An 18,723-nucleotide genomic window follows, 5' to 3' on the forward strand; every position below is an offset into this window, starting at 1 on the left:
TCTAGGGGAGAGAACGGTAAATCGCCTCACAGAAGCAGGGGACACTGGGGTGCTTGGTATAACAAACTTGTCTTGATTTCGCAAAACAAAAGCTCACCCTCTCTGCCCCCCCCCCCTATTTTTCAGTTTTCGACATTTTCATGGTCATTATATTTCTAGTTGGAGGGGAAGGGAGCATTGTATTAACTATTGACATTCTTCTGAGTGGCTAGAAAGGCGAAAAGTTCAAAAGCATGAACATTTCACAAGTTGAGACATGGGAGATTCCTCCCCTAAAATCTTCAAATACGATTTTTTTTTCCCTAGGGGTCTATTTCATAACTTTTTCCACTTATTTTTCGATGTAAAACCAAGTCGGTTTCACTTATGAGCGACATGACCGAAAATATTTTCACGTTGTAAAAAAAAAAAAGAAAAAAAAAAAAAGCGTTCCCAAGCGTTCCAAACATTGGTTGTCATCAAAGGACGCTGCCCCTTACACCTCAAGGCCACCTATGCACTCACGTAAGATCATGCTTTGTATCTTTTGGACTAGTCGCCAAATGGTTCACCATGAGCTGATTCCAGCACCCCAAACCATAACTGCTGTCTTGTACTTACAGCAGTTGGAACGTGTGGAACAAGTATTATAAATGAAAGAACCGTCACTGGAGAATCGCAAAGGAGACCTCGCTTGCGCGATAAGTGATAACGCGTGTCTACATGTGGCACGGGTGACCATGTATACTATTCGGCGACTTGGTTGGGAGACTTTGTGCTATCCTCCGTATTCACCTGATCTTGCGCCAACAAATTACCCCCTCTTTCACTCCCTGGAAAGGAAACGTCTTCGTGAGAAATCTTTCACGAATGAAGTAGACCTGCGTAAAGCAATCACGGACTTTTGTGCCTCCAAGACCCCCGAATTTTACCACGAGGGGTTTTCGCAGCTAGAGACACGTTGGGAGAAGGTTCTTGATGCCGATGGAGATTACTTCGGGGACTGACAACAGAACTATATTTTCTGTAAGCCACCTTTTTTCTCATCATTAAAAACAGCAAGAACTTTATTGGTTATCTTATAGAGAGAAAAAAAAAAAAGGCTCGAGAGCGGGAGGGGGTGGGGGGACAAAACGCACACGCTCCGAGGACGCAAAAGAAAAACTAAAGAAGCTCAGGTTCGAGGGCGCAAATGAAACCTAGGGCGTATAGGTTTGAAAGCATTAAAAAAAATATATATATTAATTTGAATTTTTGGCATCTTGAATTTAAATTATGTTTCTCGCAATCACGAGCGTGTTTGTGTAGGCGCATGTGTGTGTGTTTATGTAGGCGCATGTGTGTGGGTGCATGTGTGTGTGAGTGTATGTATGCATGTGTATGAGTGTTGTGTATGCAGTGCTGTGCGTGTAGGCGTTCGTGTGTGTGTGTGTGTAGGCGTTTGTGTGTGTGTGTATGTAGGAATGTGTGTTTGTGTCTGTGTGCTGTCATGTGTGTGTGTAGGAATGCGTGTATGTGTAGGTGTGTGTGTGCATGTGTGTGTAGGTGTGTGTATGTATGCGTGTGTGTGTAGGATATGAACGCAACCTGGAGACGGTTTTCGCAAGAGGAGCAGCATCATGAGGCGGCCGGTCGACGGTGATGCTGCAGAGGATGCTGGCGGGAAAATAAAATCAGCGTCACGCTAAAAACAGTCAAATAAGAACAATAAGCAATCGTGATTGCTCAAAAAAAAAAAAAAAAAAAAGGTGCTGTAGGTTTGAGGGCACAAAAAAACCGAAGATGCTCTGGTTTCAGAACGCAAGAAAAAAAAAAAAGAAGTTGCACAGGCTTGAGGGCGCAAAGAAAAAAAACAAAGGCGTTTACAATCAAGGGCAAAAAAAAAAAAAAAAAAAAAAAATGAATTTTGACATCTTGAATTCAAATTATATTTTTCGCAATCACATGTTTTTTTGCGTGTGTGCAAGCATGTGTGCGTAGGCGTGTGTTTGTGTCTGTGTGCAGGCATGAATATGTGTGTTGTATGTGTGTGTGGGGGGTATGTGTGTGTAAGTGTGTGTGTGTAGGCATGCGTGTGTGTATGTATGTATGCGTGTAGGATATGGACGCAACCTGGAGACTGTTTTTGCTAGAGGAGCAGCATCGTGAGGCCGGTCAACGGTGGGCTGCAGAGGGAGGCGAGGGGGGGGAATAAAATCAGCGTAACGCCTAAAACAGTCAAGTGGGAACAATAAGCAATCGTGATTGCTCAAAAAAAAAAAAAAAAAAAAAAAAAAAAAAAAAAAAAAAAAAAAAAACACCCTTGGCGCAAAAATTTAAGGATGCAAAAAAAAGAAGGGGGGGGGGACACAAAGAAAAAACCCACTTAGGTACACAGGTTTGAGGGTGCATAAAATAAATGAATAAATAATAAAGGAGGCGCATCCGTTCGAGGACGCAAATGATGTAAAATAAAATATAAGGTAACTAATAAAGTTCTTGCCGTTTTTACTTTGCCATTGAAATAAAAGTGATCATAAAGTATACAAATTAGTGTGTCACGTGGTCTAAGCAGCTGTCACGTATGCAAATTAGTGTATCACGTGTTTTAAACACCTGTCGGGCGAGATCAGCGGGACCCATGCAGTAGAGTAACAAAATGGAAGTGTCAAAGGAGCTCATTCGGTGTTATTTACTTTACGACCGAAAAAAAAAAAAAACCCCCGAAGATACACAGGGGACCTCGGTGGTCGTGTGGTTTCGCCTAGAGTCCCTATAGGGACTTTAGTTTTGCCAACTGCTTTGTAAGCAGAGAGGCGCGGGTTTGATTCCCGCCTATAGCCCTGGGTGTTCCTTCATTCCTATGTAATGTACATCTTTCATGAGTATTGTCCAGGAAGTAAAATATGGAAAAAGATTGTGGATTATTAGAGGTAAAAAGCTTCTCCGCTGAGAATAGCTATATACCCCAATGTGTGTTATCATAAACCAAACCTAACCAAAGGAAGAGGCACAGGTTTTAGGGCTAAAAAAGAAACAGATTTAAAAAAATACACACATCCACCCACCCACCCACCCACCCACCCACACACACACACACACACACACACACACACATATATATATATATATATATATATATATATATATATATATATATATATATATATATATATATATATATATATATATATATATATATATATATATATATATATATATAAATTGAGTATTTGGCATTTTAAATCAAATAATGCTTTTCGCAATCACGAGCGGGTGCGTGTTTGTAGGCGTGTGTGTCATTGTCAGAGTTGCCAGACATCCCGGATTTCAACGGACAGTCCCGTATTTTGAAAAATCGTCCTGCGTCTCAGGGAACTTCCATACGGGACGGCCAGTGTCCCGTATTCTAGCTAATAACAATATTGTACAAAACGAGACATTATTTTAAGGGGAAAAAATATTTAAAAAAAACAAAAAATGTCAAATAAAGAGCAATAAGAAAATCAAAGAGCAAAACGTTCCGAGACGGCTGACTCTATAGTAAACTGCTTGACTCTTATTAAAGCATTGATTGAATCAGACTTGGATTTACAATCAGTTTCATCATTTTAACCGACAATACCAACTCTAATTTTGAAACAAAGCGGTCAGTATATGCCCTATTTAGAGAGGAAAACAAAAATTTACTTAAGTCAGGGTGTTTAGAGGGTGTTAGCATAGCAACACTGCATTTCGCTATGCTGTAGATGCTTTAGAAATTGATTTCAAAACTAAGCGGAATGACCTAAAGGAGTTTTTTGAGTTTGCTGCTAATTTAGTTTAAAGAGCTACTAAAACATATCCCGACACGATGTCTCGACTCATTAAATTTTGACCTTCTCTCATGAACAGAGCCCGATCAAGCCAAAATGGTGCCCAGGTCCAGGAAAAATTTGTCGCCCCTTTTGCAAGATAATCCATACATTTTCGAAGTTGTAGTTACAAAAAAAAAAAAGTGCAGAAAGAAAAAAAGTTACCCCATTTTGGTGCCCCTAAAATTGTGGTGCCCAGGTCCATGGACCCGCTGGACCATGCATTAATCAGGCCCTGCTCATGAATTATTTTATAAGCGAGGGAGAATCCATCCCTAAGCCTGTCTGAAAACTATTGCTTTTAAGTGAAGAAAGTACAGCTGAAACATGTGAAACAAATAAGGTTGCATTAGTTTTCCATTTTCTTAGTAATGTGTCCCCCGTTTTTGAAGTTGCCAGTAAAAAACTTCAAAATGAATCTACAACTGCAGCTGATAACTTAATGATATTATGACACATTTGGTAAAACAGCTAGAGAGCAGATTTGAAGATAAGTTTTATGAATCGTTCGTTACTAAAACCTTAAAACATCTAGACGGTAGAAAAATACAATGCCTGACTGTGGCATACCAGAAAGTTTTGAAACAGCTGTGAATTACATGAGAAAGTAGTTTGATTTCACAGATAAAAATTCACTTCTTGTTTTAAGACCAATGGCTTTAATGGATTAAGTAGTTTTCTGACTTGTCATTTATTGTAGAACAGTTAGAGATTGAAAATAAAGTATTAGTAGATGATCTATACGATGAGTTTTTAACAATAAAGGAAGCTCTTAACAGCTTAGCTGCACAAAAAGATATGAATGTAGGCGATAAGTTGCAAATGGTGCATTAGTATTATTTTACTCATTCAGATTTCTCCATTGGCTGGTATGACATTAAAAAACAAGTTTTGCTGTACGATTCCTTGCATTACTATTTCAGATAAAGCAGTCACATTTAACAAGAATTTTTTTTCAATAACACCGTTTAACTTATAGCGAAGGCAAGTGAAAAACTAATTAGCACCTGTTCCTATCAACGTCGATCTCTTTACTGAACTTCGTTCCATTGCTTGCTTTATTCTTTGAGTTATAGTACCTCTAAAAATGTGCTCACCCATAAACATATTGAGAGAAATCTTCCGAAAGCTATTAAAACATGGTTGCTTATCACCCCTTAAAAATACATAACCAATGATTGCTCTCAACCTCAAAAATCCCCTCCCCCTTCTCTCTTCGAAGTCTGTCCCGTATTTATTGTTCTAAAATCTGGTAACCCTGGTCATTGTGCAGGTTTGTGTGTCTTTGTGTAGGTGTGTGTGTGTTGTGTATATACGAACGCGTTTGTGTATGTGTATGCCCGTGCGCGTGTGTGGGTGTGTGTATGTATGCGACAGTGTGTAGGCATGCGTGTGTGTATGTATGCGTGTGTGTGTGTGTGTGTGTGTAAGGTATGATGGACGCAACCTGGAGACGGCTTTTGTTACAGGAGCAGCATCGGAAATGGCCGGTCGACAGTGGTGCAGGTGGGGGGGGGGGGGGGGAGATTAAAAAGTAGGGGGAGTGGAGGAGGAGACGAAGGCGAAAAAAACGAAAAAACAAGTTGCGCAGAAAGCGCATCGTCCGCGGGTCGATGGTTTGGCAGGCCAGTCCGTCCGCCCCTGGTAGTTACCGGTAGCGTTTTACGAACGAAACCTTTGTCTACTTTTCCCGTAGGGACCGTAATAGCTGCTAGTTCGGTGTTGCTACAGAATGGTGGAGGAAGTAGTATCGTTCCTAAGACAAGTTAGATGAAAAGATGCGAAGTGATATGATTTGTTGATTTAGATTTGTGGTCTCGAATATTTCGCATTTCGCGCGCTTTTAGTGTTGATTTGAACATTTTAGTGCATGCAATTCCTCTTGTATGCTTTAATATTAAAATTGTTAAATGTTTAACCCTCTCTGAAAGCATTCTTTGGTATGAATTAGTATTCACATGTTATAAAAATGTATCGTTTTTCATGAGTCGCTGTGTAAGTTATTTGTATATCTTACTTTCGGTATTAAAATGTCTTTCAAGACATGACAATGAATTTTTTCCTTTTCAATGCTGTTACGTTTTTCCTTCGATTTTTTTCTTCTATTGCTGTTACGTGCTGTTTGTTTATACACTAATGAAATTCTCTAATTCCATGCCAACTGAAACCACCAAGCGGTTTTATGAACTTAAAGCTTCATTCCACGTCAAATCAACACAACTTGAAACAATTTTAGGACGGAAACTTGGTACGTGAAGAGATTTAGCCTAGTTATGAATGAAAATGATGAAAAAAAGAAAAAATTCTTTCACTTCATCCATAAGTTATTAATCATCAATTATTCAAATTTTCATTAAAAATGAGACGGTTAACCCTCATTTTCTCAAAAACTATAAAATAATACAAGCTTAAAATTGGTCTTGCTTTAAAGCCCTTTTAATCAGGGTTTGCTCATTTAAATCAGCTTGATTTAAAAAAAATCATTGATTTAAATCAATTGTTTTGGATTAAGCGATTTTTTTAACAAAATTATTAATTAAAATCAGTTGATTTTTACTCTTTTTTTAAATTAATTTTGCATTTTTGAATGTATTGCTCTGAATTTAACTGCACTGCATTCTACTATCTTAACTTCAAGAGGCTTCTACAATCTACATAGGTTCCTCTTTCTGTGTGTGTAACAGATTTTCACTCTATTGCTTTTACTCCAAAATTACAGTTTAGAACAAAATAAAAATTTGGAGTTTTTCTTATGCACCATGACTAGTTCAGAAAAATAATTGTTCAACATTTTATTTAACACTAAAAACGTACAGTATGATAATGGAAACCATATTGTTAAGCAAAGCATAAAACAAAATCACATCTTATCTAAGCAGTATTATGCATTTATAAATCTTAAAATATTATATTAATATGTACGATTGAACATTAAAAAAAAAATCTGATGTAAATAAAACCAACTTTTTTGATTAAAAAAAATATCAGGAACTCTGCTTTTAATCTACTTTAATTTGATGTGCAACTTGATAAAATTAAAAATATCAATTTAAAAATTTAATTAAATTTTAAAATTTTAATTTTTTAAAAACAGACAATTTTAAAATTCTGAAAATTTTTACAAAATTGCTTGGTTTTCTCACATCTTGTCAAGTTTCATAATGGGATCTTAATGGAATCAGTTGATACAGGCAGGGCCAGATTTAGGGGAGGGCAGGCGGGGCTACTGCCTCGGGACCTCCACAACAAAGGGGCCCCCACAATAAAATTTTTAAAAAATATCCTAACTTTCATGGGTCAGCAAATTTTACGTTTTTTCTCCCAGACATTTTTTTTTTGTATTTCTACAAAGAATGCTTGCACAAAAATAAAATTATTATCGATATTTCAGAAAGCCCTGATTGCAAGTATCCATTTACTATCAATTTTTTTATTTGATTGAGCATTTCAGTGGCAATATGTATATTTTTAAAATTTATTTAATTTGAAATTTGTACCTATGAAATAAAGAGAAATAAAGTAAGTAAAAAAAAATCCGAAAAATAGTTAACTTTGCAGGTCATCCTTACTTGAAAAATTTAAAAATTATCTGACGAAATGACTTGAATGGAAATTTTTTAAATCGAAAATATCGGATATATACATATATACCAAAATATTCGGATAAATATCAAAGTATCAGATATTTTCGAAAATATGATGATCTTTTTGAAGGGGGATCTCCACTCCGATGCCCCGGGGCCTCCATACTTCCAAATCTGGCCCTGGATACAGGGAGGACAAGATTCACATATCTGAGAGAATATGGGTTATGTGCTGAATAGTCATAGGCGGATTTAGGACTGAGTTCCTGGGGGGGGGGGGGGGGGGCAGGATTTTTTTTTTGGAGCAACATTTTTAATTGCCCTCCCCCCTCCCATGTTTTTGTCTGTTTTCTGTGATGCATAAGGCCATTCTTTACTTTTTATGTGTCGTTTTCATTACTGTGTGTAATCATGCTGTCCTTTTTAAATTGACCTTAAAAGAGAGGGGGCTGGTATTAAGAGAGTGACGCAGTGCTCCCTTTTAAGTGGGATACAGTATATCTCCAGTTTTAGGGGGGCCCGGGGGTTACTCCCCCGGAGGCAATTATCTAAAAGGGACATAAAATTCTGCATTTTGAGGTCTTATAAGGGTTAATTGGAAATAATAGGCAAATAATTTTTTTTTTAAGTTTTACGCTTTAAAAGTGCTTTTTGATGCAAGTTAATACTTTAAAAGAAATGGTGCACTGATTTAGAGAATAGGTATCAAGAGAGTAACATACTACCCATTTGAACAATTCTTAATTTATACACTTGATAAGAAATAAAATTGAAGCACACTTTGCTTAGGAGTTTCAAAGACTTGTCTAATTATTTTCAAGGTTTGGTTGGCTAGATTGGGTTTTTGGCTCAAGAGCCTTTGTAGGCTATACTGCGCCAATTCTTTTCAGGGATTTTAGAACCTATCAATAATTTGCACTTTCCAGTCCCTGAAATTGAGTAGTAGATTATACAGTTGTACAGTATTGTTCAAACTTTGTGAGAAACGGCTATTTTAAGTTTAAAAGAAAAAATAAACTTTAATTTCCTATTCAAAAAAGAAAAAATCATGATAATTTTTTTGTTATAAGATTTTGGAAGATAAGTTGTTACTATATAAACTCCTCCCAAAACTGGGGGGGCATTGTCCCCTTTGCCCCAGCCCCCCTCCCCATTAATTCATCCATGCTCTTCTAAACTATTCAAAAATGAAAAAATAATGATTTTTTTTTTTAATTTTTGGAAGATGTGTTGTTACTACATAAAGTCCTCCCAAAACTGGGGGGGCATTGTCCCCTTTGCCCCAGCCCCCCTCCCCATTAATTCATCCATGCTCTTCTAAACTATTCAAAAACGAAAAAATAATGATTTTTTTTTTAATTTTTGGAAGATGTGTTGTTACTACATAAAGTCCTCCCAAAACTGGGGGGGCATTGCCCCCTCTGACCCCCCATAAATCCGCCCATGTGAATAGTTAATTTATATCTACTGCATAAAAAAGAAAAAATCTAAATAATTCAAAGTATTAGAATATTATAATTAAATCTGCTTGAACATGTTCAATATTTCATGTGAATTTTTTTTCTAGAAATGAAGTTTCTTAGTGTGATTTGTTCCGGAGAAATAACAAATTAATAAAAATATTAATCATCTAAATCTCAATTTACTGGGCAAAAAAAAGAAAGAAAATTTGATAAAAAGGAAAGAAAAAAAGTAAAGATAGGAACTCAAACATTAGCTACACCTATTTCATCCGCTTTGCTAATAAAATGCAGGGGTGCAAGGACGTAGCCAAGGGGTGGGTCCATGGGGTCCGGACCCCTCTCCTTTTTTCTCAGTTGTTGCATCTCGCATCAGCAAAATTTTTCCGAAAGACAATGATTTTATAAAAGGCAGCATTCTCTCCCCTTAAATATTCCCAGTAATCGGCAATTTTCTCAGCGCTTGAGTCAATTCAGAACACGAGAACCTAGTGCAACAACTGCAGGTTCCCAATTTTCGTCTGCTTTTTGCTGTGTCACCTACTCCGTCCGAAACGGGGAAATGTCCCTTTCGACTTTCAAACCAGCTGGGTCCTGTGACCTTGAAATTCAGCCCCTCTCCTTGATCCATCAAATTGCCATTGGCAAAGTAAAAACAAGCATTTATTGCCACTTCCGCCGTATCCCACATTCTCATTGGCGTGGTTTTCTTTATTTCTTTCTCTTTTCTTTTTGGATTTTCGTGGATTTCGTAGACGCATGTTGTGCGAAAGACTGTCAGAGTGAGGTGCGTTCCTGGTGAATCAGTAATTGAATTCCGATTCTTTTCTGTTTTAACACGCAGTTTTTATCTACGTCATACTTATAGGAAACATATCTTGAACAAAATTTTGTATGCAAAAGAAAATTAAGTTTACCCAAACTAGGTAAGTCGTAGTGCTCCCTTTTAAAGTTTTCTTGATAATACGAGCAATTTTACGTGTTAATGTGTTTTTCCATTTAAAAACCAATTTTAGATTCTAAGCCAGCAGCGAAAAAAGAAATTCTACACATTTGATAAAAAGGAAAGAAAAAAAGGATTTCGCGTGTTTGAGGATAAAAAAAATAATTATTGATTTTTTTTTTTTTTTTTCATTTTAACTCTATATTTTTGGCATGGTTCATTTCAGATTCATTTTATTTTTTGATAAAAATTTTATTTGAACTTTTAGATTACTTTTAACATCCCTCTCCTTTCTGAGTAAGAAATTACGTAGATTTTTTACTGATGTTTTCCCCCCCAATATTTAAGCATGATCATGGAACATATTAAATGCCCCCCCCCCCAAAAAAAAGTGTTTGAAGGTAAAATAAATGAATAAATAAAACTTGAAGTTGATGTAGCAAACTTTTTACGGTATAAAAATTGTATAGAAAAATTAAATTGAAAATTACTTGAATATTTTACTGTGATTAGTTTATGAAATTACAAGTTTGGCCATATTAAGGCATGTAATAAGTAATTTATTAGAAATTATCACTTTTAAATCTTACTGAATTGTGATTCTATGATCCCAAAAGAAAAACAGTTAGTTTTTAATTGACGAAAAAAATCTTATTCGATGTTGTTCCATAAAACATATTTGTATTTGCATCATTGGAACACATTTTCTGATTGTTATTCATTGGCTTTGTACTAAGGAGTTATTTAATTAGCATCTATGCATCCATCTTTAGTAAATTGTGAAGAAAGCATTGAACGTAACAAAAAACGGGCATGTGCATTTAACTATAAATTACTAGGTGAAAATTACCGCTATTTACTGCATTACAAGCAAAGAAACAAAAAAGGTGAATACGAGGTAAATGTTTTTGAGCTTTTCTTTTATATATTGCCTCTTTTTTAAATACTTATTTTCTTCAAGCTAAAGATATTTACTATTTCTTGCAATAGTGTGTTTTGCTAACATCGTATTGAAGAAAAAAATTCATTACCTGCGTCGTAAAATATGATATGTACTGTTATTAAAATTAACAACATGTTGTTAAAATAAAATTACACAGATGCTTAATTTAATTCCTTATGTATACATTCCATTAATCGTCATGTAAAAGATCCCTTAGGTCGTTTGACTGTGAATACTCTTGACAAAATTAAATTCTTTTTGCAGTTTCGCATCAAAGAGAGCTCAGGTGTCTCCATCTGGTGGAAACTGGGCATCAAATTTTCCTGTGACATTCACATCCGCGCCTTAAGGGTGACATATCAATGACTGGATGCCATAGCGTTGGTTTGCACTTGTTCCGCAAAAGGCTAAAGCCTCTAACACAGCCCCGTTAGAAAGAAAAAAATAATGATAAAATACGCCTTTTCCGATATTTAAATTTTTTTTGAACAGCTTTCACCCTTTTAGGAATAGCGACTTCACTTGAGAAACACCATTTATTTCTTGCTTCTCTTTTTTTTTCCAGCTATCTGAAATCACTGCGTCAGTTGGCTGAAGAAAGAAAGAATATATATATAAAAAATGGTTGCAACAAAGGAAGCCTCCATCCCTCAAAGAGTTAATAGTTTGTTCAAGCTTTTAATTGATGATTAGGAATGATAATTAGAAAACGGATAAGATTGGAAATATCATTCTATTTCGTGTTATCAAAAGAATATTATAAATGTAAATAAATAAAAACTAATTCAAGCTTTTTAAATGAAACCTTGTTAATATTTTCGTTGAGAGAGTTGTGGGATTTTGCCTGAAATGTTGATCAAATCGGACAGGGTTACGTTATGTAACATTCATATAGTTATACATTCGACTCCATTGATATAGATTTATTTATCCTCATATAAATAATGCCGATGATCGAGTAACCCGCGTGTTTCAACAATGAATTCGCACCACGGCATGATATGTAATTCGATAATATGTTTTGGTAATGTTTAACATGCAAGGAAAGGCTTTATTGTGACAAGGCTGAACTCGATCCGGTAACTTGAACAGTTTTACTGGTAAGACTGTCATATCAGAGGAATGAAGAAACGAAAACAATGAACGCTATCTATTGGAGTTTAGGGTTAATCCACTGATGTTAGAGTTAAAATTTCAACTATCAAAATATCACCAAACAGGCAATTGCTTCGTTCAAATGAAGAAGAGTTGAAGCAATTTTCACTCGTCATGCCTTGACGGGTGACTTTCTAGTTTTCAAATAAAATGGTAGAAGTAAAAACAGTGGCGTAGCTAGACCCGACTTTCGGGGGGGGGGGGGGGGTTACTTCTTTTATATATATATAATATATAATATATATATATATATATATATATATATATATATATATATAATCGCTTGGAATTTTTTCCTTTTCTTCTTTTTTTTCTTTCTCTTCTCTCTTTTTCTCTTTTTTTTGAGACTAACGTTTCGGGGGGGGGGGGTTGTCCCCAAACCCCCCCCTTAGCTACGCCCCTGAGTACAAATGTACATATTTTGTTGAAATGTATTACAAAGCTTTAATATTTTATTAAAGTATCGCATGCATTTTCCAAGTAATTTCTAGAACAGTTTTCGTTTTCCGTTTTTCTTTTATTGTGCCCTTTTTATTAATAGAAAATATATCACTTATTTTCAGGAGGACAAAGGTTCACCCATATTTGGAAACTTTGTATGTGATACCTTTCAGTTCAATGTTAATTTACAAACTGACAATAACTAATTTACCACTTAACATAAACTTTTTGTTAACTAATTTTAACTAATGACTCTATTAATTTCAATTATTTAATTAATTTTAGTTAATTATCATATTTTAATGATCAGTTTTAATTGGATTTATCTTAGTCTTGTGTAATTATCAGCTACTAATTCTGCTTTAGCATGCCTCCTCTTTTGAAGTTCGTGCAACCTTGGACCCCCCCCCCTTAACAAAGTTCTAGCTACGTGCCTGAGGGGTGCCCACCAAGCAGAGAGGCATAGCGCAGAATGTGCCATTGAAATTTTTTTTTTTTTTGGGGGGGGGGAGGGGTATTTTTCTTTTTGGGAGAGCACTTTAGCTTTTCGGGTGAAGGTCTTTACAATAGTTAAGAGGGGTGGACCCCTGCAAAATGAAAGAGGTTGGGGTGGCTATTGAAAATAAGATGGTTTGTTCCAGGACCTGCTGGGTTTGTTAAAGGTGGCAGTAGTTTGTGACTTTCCAAAAACTACAGCTTTGCAGGATAAAGAACAATCTTATCACTAGCACAGAAATGAAGCCACAATTCACCCTTTTGGTTGTATACTTCAACAATGAAAACAAAATTCAACACCATAGCTTCATAATAATCTCGGAATGTCTTGCGCACAACATAGTAGCTGTTCAACTATTCTAAGAAAAGCTAATAATTACTTTTAAAAATCAAAATTGGAAAATGAGTTACTTTTTTTTTAAAATTTTTTTAATTGAAAAGTCGGATTTTTTTTATTTAAATCAGATTGTTTAGATTTTTTTGAATGCTCAATAATTTGTAGATAATAATTACTTTAAATTTATAAACATAATATATTTCATACAATAGATGAATACATTCAACTTACTTTTAAAATTAAGATAAGTTTAACTATTGAATAATATTTTGAGATTTATAAATACGTTATAATGCTTAGATAAGATGTGATTTTGTTTTATGCTTTGCTTAAAGATAAGATTTCCATTATCATGTTCGTTTTTAGTGTAAAATAACAATTACTTTTCTAAGCTATATTAGTCATGATGTATAAGAAAAACTTCAAATTTTTATTTTGTTTTAAACTGTAATTTTGGAGTAAAAGGAATAGAGTGAAAATCTGTCACACACAGAAAGAGAGATCTGTGTAGTTTTGATAGTTAAGATAGTATAATGCAGTGTAGTTAAAGTTAGAGCAATGGAATACTAAAAATGCAAAATTAATTTATAAAAGTAAAATCAACTGATTTTAATTAATGATTTTGTTAAAAAAATCATTTAATTCAAATCGATTTAAATCAATGATTTAAAAAAATTCACTTGATTTAAATCATGATTTTAATCACAATTTAAATCAAGCTGATTTAAATCAACGAACCCTGGTATGAACCCCGATTATACTTCATTAGACCCTTGTTTCTCTGTCCCCCGTTCATCCTGATAGTCCGGATCAACTTAGTTGATAATTTTTTTTAAATCACATAATTTAAAACAATAAGAATAACTATTGCAAGCTATTCACTTTTTACTTTGTTAAATGTATTGCAGTAAAGATAGTACACAGTAAATTATGGTAAGCCAGGGGTCGATCCAGCGCCAAATTGGGGCCGCTTTGCGGCCCCTTCACAAAATTTTACATGGCAAAAGCGGCCCCATTCACAAAATTCCTCATCGCAAAAGCGGCCCCATTCACAAAATTACGCGCCATAAAAGCAGCCCCTTCACAAAAATTTATAAAAAGGCAGCCTTTTCACAATATTTTTTAACCGCAAATGTGTACGCATCTACGCGGGAGCCTCTTCAACCTTCCCCCATCTTATCTTTTTGTTTGCTGCGTGAGGTGTTTTTGCTTGAGAGCGTCAGAGGGGGGACGGGAGAGGGACACTTGTGATTGGTAGCTTATTTTCAGGAAAATCTTAAATTTTTCTTTGACTACGCAATATATATTTAGTATTAATTTGTGTTGAGTTTCAAAATCCAATTCTAAAATAACTTTACTTAAAATAAAATTATTTTACATGCTGTTTTTATATTTTTATTTGTTTTGAAGATCTTGATTTCCTTACATCAGCCATGGTAAACGAATTTTTCGCATTTTTGATGTTTACTGTACCTTGTTATGAGGCAAACAAATAAAATTTCCTATATATTTATTAACATCATTAAATTGCAAAGTTTTAAACGAAATACCTACTCTGTAAGAACGTCAAAAGTCAAAAAATTAAACGCTGAATGCTGGTGCAGTATTATTTTGGGTTTCAATTACTTTTAAGTTTTTCAAACACATATATGGAATCTTTAATGAGTATTTTACTTCTGTGTTAAGAAATATGTGATATTTTTGAGTCTGTTCATATTGTATTTATTAGGAGTTATCATTATGTTCAGCAGCATGTGCAATTTTCATTGCTCTTAAAGTATTTGAGAGGGGCAAACAGGAAATCTGTTGTGAGACTTTCACCTTAAGAAAGTGTGCCTTGCATATATATATTTGTAAAAAGCAATAAATGTAATGTATGTGTCAAATTACGAATAAAATGTTAAGGGTCTTACTTCCCCCCTCCCCCAGCGCATTTTCTCTTGACAGCTTTCAGGTATTCTTCAAGAACTTGCAATCACTCCTGAAACCTGTCTAGGGCTTTTCTACAACGATACGACAGCTAAAAATGCTTTAATATAATCTTTTCCAAGAAAAAAATCACGAGAAGGTCTTTTTTACAAAAATAAAGAAAATTCACAAAAATATTTTGCTTTTTCACAAAAATAACGAAATTTCACAAAAATATTTTGCCTTTTCACAAAATGGGGACCCAAAAAATAAAACCTGGATCGACCCCTGTAAGCTAATAAACATGGTGCACTTGGAGTGTCAGCCCGATATAACTTCAGCTGAGCTATTTATACTAATGATAAAGCATTTTTGCTTGGCAATGCTACACTCGCCACATGGGTTTGAAACAGAAAAAACTGGACTTTGTTAAGCAATGATGTGATTTGTTTCTCCCAACGTTTTGTAAAGAATTCTAAATTTTAATTACAGAGCAATATTTTTTTAACACAATAAATTGTAAGTTTGCTTATTTTAAGATTTGATTTACTTATTACCCTTGGTCTCAGTAAGTCTGGATAAATGAGGTTTGTACTGTACACACACACACACTGTGCTTTGTAAAAAAGTAATGTTTATAAACATTTCTTGTATATTAGTTGTCATATTAAGATTAAAATCTCACTAATATTTGATTTCACATATTGTTTTTCTTATAGCTTTCACTTTAAATTGTTCCTCAATGGCCAATGATATGGAAGAACAACCAAATGTTGAATATCCTCAATCAAGTAATATATAATATCTATCTTTCATTCCATTCAAATGAAACGTTCTGGTGTAAAATCAAGATGTAATAGCAATACAGTAATAATTATGTAATAGCTTGCTTAGTACATAAATTCATGTGATTTGTGCATAGATTAAACTCAGTGTTTCAAAGTACTAAAATTGCTTACGTTTAGGGAGCTTGAAGTATCTAAATGAAGCTTAAACGGAACAACTTTTATTTTATGGTTATATAGTGTTGTTTAATCAATTGTCGATAACATCATTAAAGAAAGACTTATCATCAGTGATGTTCCCATCAATTTTTCTGAGGGTATTGAGATGAAAGAAAGGAGGGTTCAACTGAACCAACAGGGTTCGTACAGGTCATGGAAATCCTGGAAAGTCATGGGAAAAAAAAAACAGAATTTCAGACCCGGAAAAGTCATGGAAAATTGAAATTTTCGTTGAAAGTCATGGAAATTTATTTCAAGTCATGGAAAAATTTCCTGGACAAAGAGAAAGGAATAGTAGCTAAAGGAGCATTAGAAATCTTGAGTGATTTAACAGTATAGCACATAAAAGCTATTAAAAGTGGAAAATCGAACGATCCAAAAATCAAATCTGAATTTGAAATCTCATTGGATCCACTTCTGTTGCAGCCGCTTGCCATTTTTTGCAATGTGATTTTACTGCCTGGACATCACTTATTTTGAATTTTCTGTTATTTTCAACACTTCTTATGTTTCAAATTCTGTAGTAGCAAAATTTCACGTTCTTAATTTTGCCACGATCACTCAAAAAAAAAAAAAAAAAAGCAATTCAATTGCATGCGAGTTCGATTCCATCACTCGTAAGGACTTTATTATTAAATTTATCAGAGTTTATCTTAACTTGTTGAATGTTTTAGAAAATAAAGATTTTAGGTCAGGCGATAGAATACAGAAAAAGAGGAATTCTAATGCTCTAAAACAGTAGTGCCCAACATACAACACACAAAACTAATCCATGCAACCCACTGCTACGTTCAATGTCGGGAGATTGACAATGTCGATTTTCAAATGCATATAAATTAATAGGTTCAGAAATTCCAGAACACGTTTAATGTCGGGAATTAAACGTGTTCTGGACTTTCTGAACCTATTAATTTATATGCCTTTGAAAATATGCAAATTTGTAAACAAAACAAATATACTTTTGAATCAGAGGATTGATTCATTACTGAATGGTTTTTTTCAAAAAAGATATGGTTTAGAAGCATAAAGAACTAAACTATGTGTCTTTACTTCAAAGAACCAAAATAATGTCAAGTTACGTGGATGATTAAAGGCACTGTTGGACACTAAAAAGTAACTTTTGAAGCAAATTTATTGAAATTTAGTAATGACTCATTCAACCTTCGTCCCATTCAATGTCATTCTACCTGTTTTAAAAAAAAAAATCAAACATTTAAGCATCATCATATTCGCTTCACTGCATTTTTACTTTACTTAAATTTGTATGATGAAGACAAATAAGAATAGTTTAGTTTTTTAAGTGTGCGCTTATATTTTTTTCATTATGAGTAAGTGCTTAAATGAGGCTGTGGCATTCATATAGACGTTTTGCTAATGCTCATTTCCAAATATTACCAAGTTTGAGATTAAATAGTGCTATTCTCTTCGTGTAACGAAGTCATGAAAATTTTCATTAAAGTCATGAAAAAGTCTTGGAAAAGTCATGGAATTTTTTCATCCAAATAGAGTATGAACCCTGAACCAATCACTGTGACCAGAGGTCTATTGTACTAGTCCCCAAATACACGTCTTAAAACAGACCAGCAGCTAAAGTAAAATTCAACAAACACCCAATAGGAATATCAAGACTCTCTCACGGTTCAAGCAAATGATGACCAAGGCAGGGGTCTGTCCAGGATTTTTCACTGGGTCCGTTTTTTGTGAAAAATCAGATTTCGCAAAAAAAAAAAAATATATGTAAAAACGAAATTTTTGAATTTTGAGATGGTGCAAGTTGCATCATTGACACTTTTAAAGTTGAGTGTTTTAGCTCTTTTCTGTTGAGAATGTCATCCTTGATTGTTTTTCCAGTATTGGGGTATGGGAGCACGGCATCGCTCTCTGGGAGATGGGCACCTCTCAAGTATCAATATTTATTTACCATTCTACTTTATGTATAGTATTTAAAATAATTGTAACAAAGAAAATCAGGCAGAGATTCAGCATTTAACTTTTTGAACCAAGACATTGTTAAAGTGCACAGGATTTCGTTTAAAACTTAATAAACTCCGTGATTTTTACAAAAATAAAAAAATACTTCATTTGTTTACCTCTTAACAAAGCGCACTAAACATCGAAAGTTCGAAAAATCAGATTCCCATAGCGGATGCAAGAGTGCAATCCTCAAAGTGAAAACATCAAAAGTATAAAAACGACTCGTAAAATAAATATTTTTGATAAAATTATTTTAGAATTGCATTTTAGAGTCCTATGATAAACATATCATTTATGTATGGATGCAGTTGAATAAAAAAAATAAATAAATAAAAAATGAACCATCGATTCAGCATTTAAATTTTTGACTCATAAAAAAAAATGGGATTCAGCTTTAAAAACTTAAAATAAATGTTATTACAAATATAAAGAGACTTTTCATTTATTTGCATCCTAATAAAGCGAAGTTAGCTTGAAAAAAGAAGAAAATATGATTCTTATATCGAATGTAAAAAGATTGCGCTTTTCAAATGTAGGCATTTAAAGAAAAAAACAATAAATAAAAGAAGTTATTTAAAATTAATTAGCATCGAAAAATCAAACCCATATAACTGTCTCCCAAAATAACAATTAAACATCGCTCCGCCAGAGGCTAAGTGGCAATAAA

This window comes from Uloborus diversus, chromosome 2 (genome assembly GCF_026930045.1).
Source record: "Uloborus diversus isolate 005 chromosome 2, Udiv.v.3.1, whole genome shotgun sequence".
Classification (NCBI taxonomy): domain Eukaryota; kingdom Metazoa; phylum Arthropoda; class Arachnida; order Araneae; family Uloboridae; genus Uloborus; species Uloborus diversus.